Below are 5,402 nucleotides of genomic sequence, written 5' to 3' on the forward strand. Positions count from 1 at the left end.
GTTTTTGTAGCCAAACGAAAACAAAAATATTTTAGCAACGAACAATTTTTCATGATAATGACGTGACAATGACGAGGTGAAAATGTTGCTTGGGAGACGAGAAGAATGCCAATTTTTGTCTGACGAAACAAATTGTGGCATAATTTCTGTCATATGTTAAGAATGCACTTTCATATTGTACGTGCAGTACGTCAGCTTGAATCATAGCAGTGTTTGGGTCGTGTCACTCATGTGAGATGTGCTGCGCCTCTTCCTCATCTCCTCAACGGAGTTTAGGATGTATTTTAAGCTAGGCTGCACTCCATCTTGCTTGTTTGAAAACACAGATTACTTTTGGAAATACAGTACATTGGAAAAAATATGCAATATTGTTTTAGCCTTTAAAGGTCTGTGCTGAGTGATCATCACACACTAAATGTAACTCATCGCGTTTGTATAGCATTCGCTTTAGCATTAGCATTAAATTTAGCGTGGCAAGCATCCTCTTAAAGGATCAGACAACTTTTTTTTTTTTCATACAGTTCATACAGTTTGTGTCATCTGGGTGGGTTTAATTATAAATAGTATATTCTAGAGTTACTGATCAAAGGGGCCAAGTGGCTATGGGTTTGACTGGTCCATGTTTTAAGAGGATGCACGCCATTCTGAAGCTAATTTTAACGTGAACGCGAACGCTAGGATAATGCTAGGAGTTACATTTAGCATCTAATGATCACTTATCACAGACCTTTAAAGGCTAAAGCAGCATTGCACATTCTCTCTTGCAAAGATTTGAAAACAAATCTTACCATGTTTCCAAACAAATAAGCTGGAGCACAGCCTAGCTTGAGACACATCCTAAACTCGGGCGAGGAAGTGAGGGAGAGGCGCAGCACATCTCACATGACTGACATGGCTGACATACTCGAGTTACAATATGAAAATGTCACGCACTGTGAACATATAATAGAAATGATGTCGCATTTTCGTCTCGTCGTTTCGTCAGACGAAAACTGGCATTCGTCTCGTTATGTTTTAGTCTCCCAAGCCATGTTTTTCGAGAATCATCATGACATCGTCATGAAAAAATTGTTGCTCAACGAAACATTTTCATTATCGTTATTGTTGATGAAAACAACACTGATACTGTGTATTCTACAGCAATAAAAATTGATCTGGATCCTCACAAACATTACTGCCTTAAGAGGAATGGTACTGTTTCTTTGTACATCGCAGTGCATTCAACTTTGAATGTGGACAGATAATTTGTTCACAGATAACATTTTCTATAAGAATCTAGCTCAGTGCATTGTGTGTGTTTGAAATTAAAGACACTCCATCGCCCCTCTCCGGGAAGACTATTTGTCAACCATTTAAACATTTACAAACTGACAAAGTGTCAGGGATCTGCTGTCATGTGTCAGAGGAAAGAAAAGTGTCCTGCAGTCGTTAAATTCATCAACACATAAGGACTGCCCATCTGTTTTCAGCCTCCGTATGTGGGTGGGTGCGCGTTTACCTCTTCAAGGCATCCTCCAAGTCGACGCTGGCAAATTACACAGCCACAGAAAGACAGCGACTGAAGGCTGAAACCATTAATTTCCCTGGAGTGAAGTGTGCACTCGGCCTGGAGGGAAAGACTGACCTTTTGCTGAGAAGACAGGAGCGTCTCAAATAGCCGCACTGGACAAATGGCATATTAGAACACAAGGAGTTGATAGATAGACTAATCACTGTATACATGCCTGTTGGTGACTCATCTATATTCGCAGTTATAGTGTGATTTTGGAGCTGCTACTGTTAGACCTGGTTTAATTAGCATGTTACATTTCGTTAAAACTCACTGTCTTATTAACACCTTTTGTTTTGTTCAATATGAAGCGTCAAGGTTGTCTTTACCACTCCTGGGGATGTGACTGAAGCACAGGAATGTGGCAACAGCATATGGAACCCCTAAAGGTCAAAATTAAATAAAAACAACCACAAACATTATAATGATATTGACATGACACTTCCCCGAGACCCTGCCATACCTCTTCTGGTAAGGGGCCGGCCCACTCCACAACAGCCCGGGCCCCTGGTACGGAGAGCAATTCTCAAACACACACTCTGTGTTCTAACGCCGGATTTAGCTTGAAACAGGACAAAACTTAAGCCTACAAGCAGGCACGAGTGTCTCAAGAGTGATTTGGTCAAGGATTCAAGGTAATTATTATTTTATTATTTTGTTATTGTTCGCACCATACATGCATTTTGAAACATGAATACGTGTGAAAACCTAGCTGCTACGGCCGCCAAATTGGATTTCTCACTAGCGATATTATTCTAAATATTTACGTAAAATGAAGGGTAACTGCCTGTTTTTTTTTACCTCTAACCAAGAATCTTGTAGGAAAGCCCATTGTGTGTGTGATTGCTTTAGTTTAATTGTTGCGATGCTGGTAGGGTTGCCACCTGTCCCTTAAAATAAGGAACGCTCCGAAATTGGGAATTAAATGTTGCGTTCCTTATTGAACTAATATGGAATATAAATGAATAGATACATTTCTATGCATTTTAGGAGTTTTGGGGATGTCCCTTTTTTTTCTCTGCCTGTACAGCTTTGGGCGTGAGGGGGGAGTCCCGTTTTTCTTATTTCTGAAAGGTGGCAACCCTAGATGCTGGCCCTTTAAGAAGAGAGAAGCTCGCCCCAATCCTCCCTTCACAGCAGTGTAGACTGTCCCCAAGCTACCGTCATGCTTACTTACTATCCGAAAGTTGTGTGTAAATGAGAGAAATAAGTATAGTGTTGAAGTGCGCCTTAACAATGTATAAACACGTTTGGTTGATGACAGTTCCTCTGTTTATAATCAGTTGCTTTCGCTACTCACGAGCTAACCGCTAGCCGCCCTGTGCTAATTGCTAACGTTAATCGTTAGCCCCTCTCACAGCATTGTTGAGACTAAAGGTTTATGTTTTCAATTCACTTTTCAATCTAGGTTGTTATTCTAATTTCCTGATTAATGTGTTTGCTGATTATTGTCCATGATGAGCACTTATATGCATTATGTAAGCAGTATATTTCATGTTATATGTCATATTTAATGTTGCTCATGTTCATTTAGGTAGATATGTTTATATCAAGGACGTAGGTTTGCATAGGGATGGTAAGGTGATAACACTAATAACTTTTCAGGATGCTTATTGTTCCCACCAACTTTTAAGCAACCTTATTTGCATTATATAATGAGTTTTGTATATATTACATAGGGAATTTAGATTGTCTTCCCATATGTTGTAAGGATAGAATTGACCCTGACATTACTAAGTGAATTATTTTCATTATGTTGATGTTTGCTAATAAAAACCAGACATTAATTCTGGAAGTTTGTAAAATGCTTCTGTAGTAGTTTTTGAAAACAAAGGTTTGAATCGAACAGTGTATCACCTGAACCAATGCACATACAATTTTGTATCAGTCGATACGGATTTATTTTGCATTGATCATGTAGCCTATCAAGTAATTAGGTTCATATTCATGAGAAATGTGGCCCTTTGCCCCTTTGTTCAATCCGTTTAGTCTTATTAATGTCCCGTCCCTAGCAAAATGTGTAGATGCAAGCTTTGCTGTTATATCGTCCCGACCAATGTTGAGACCGAACCTACGCCCTTGGTTTATACAGCATATGCACGTGTGTATTATACAATTATAATATATTATGAAGTCTATGTAATATTTTAAATATTGCTATTGATCCTGAAAATATAAGTGATTATCTCTGCATTTGGTGATTTTTCTTGCTATGGTGTAACACCTGAGAATTTTATAGCCATTTTAAGTTTTGTTATACTTATATATATATAAAAAAAATAATAATAATCGGGATTTTATTAGGGAACGACTTTGAATGTTTTGATGCCTCTGCTCATGGAGATTCATACATGGCTAAGGTAGGTGCCTGTTTTGGTTTTAGGTCAGTAGCAGCTTTGCTTTTGAAAATATTTGAACTTGAAGTTTTTAAAAATAATGCCCCCTACGAATCGGCCCCTTTTCCCGTGTCATGTCAATAGGTTATGAAGTCTATTAAAAACAACGTTTTGAAATCAATAAATTAGATTTTAGAAGATAAACTGCGTTTTTCACAAAAAATTTATTTCCATAATGTCTTTTTCCACAACTGCCTTTTTATTTCATACAGTGATACCTAAGCTCACGAACGCTTAAGCTCACAAAGTTTTCGCCTCAAGAACATTAAATTCGCGAGTATATAGTCTCTGCTGACGAACTAGTTTTCGGCGGACGAACCAAACCACGCGGTCGAACAGCGCCACGAGAAGCTGACGCACGCTCACGGTGTCCCAGTTCGTCCCCTCCCTTTCGTTGAGTGCGGACGTGGTTTGTGTTTGATAGACATTTTGGACCATATTGAGTGTAATTTTGCTATTATGGGACCGAAAAAGACCCCACCACAAGCTAGTGTTAAGCCTAAGAAGACATTAAAGAAAATTACGATCGAGCAGAAGAAGGAGATCATTGAAAAACACGAACGAGGTGTGCGTTTGTTTGACTTGGCGTCCCAGTACCAGTACGCTAAGTCTAACATTGCTACCATCCTTAAGAACAAGGAAGCTATTAAGGGTGCGTGTGTGGCTAAGGGTGTTTCTGTGTTGTCTAAGCAACTGTCTCAGGCAATAGAAGACGTTACGAGTTACCTACAGTCCTTATGGAAGGTGACTCTCCTTCCAAACAGTAACACCCTCCCTCCTCCCACTCCATCCCATCAAGCCATCAACTACCATCACAAAGGTAAATAAAACGACTTTATTATACAGTGCAGTTTATTTCTTTAATTACAATACAATAGCACATTTATTATACATAAAATAAGGTATATTTTTGTGTAGTTTTAAGGCTTATTTTGTAGAAAAGTATGTTTTATGGGATCCTGGGAACGGATTATTCTCATTTTAATGGTTTCTTATGGGAAATAAATGTTCGGAAGACGAACTTTTCGCTTTACACACACTTTCTGGGAACCAATTATGTTCGTGAGCTGAGGTATCACTGTATTGTCGTTTTTCAGCACAAAGTCTTCTGTCAATCAAATACATAAGGCGGAGTCATTTGAGTGGCTGGATTGTCGAGTCTGGGCGTTAGCATTTCTTAGCGTTGATGAACTGTAAACTTCCAGAAAGCATCTAATCAAAAACCCACTCCTGCTGAAATCAAATCAATCCATCAATCAAAATTTATTTATATAGCCCTTTACAAAACCCGAAAGGCCCTCAAAGTGCTTTACAACAAAACATGGCTCAAGATAAATAAAAGGCAGGAAAATATTATACAATGACATTTTAAAAAATAAAATAAAACAAAGAGCGCATCGCAATAACATTCCAGCAAGTAAAACAATAAAACCGATAAAATCGAAAAAACATTAAAA

Source organism: Corythoichthys intestinalis, chromosome 3, assembly GCF_030265065.1.
Source record: "Corythoichthys intestinalis isolate RoL2023-P3 chromosome 3, ASM3026506v1, whole genome shotgun sequence".
NCBI classification, from domain to species: Eukaryota; Metazoa; Chordata; class Actinopteri; order Syngnathiformes; family Syngnathidae; genus Corythoichthys; species Corythoichthys intestinalis.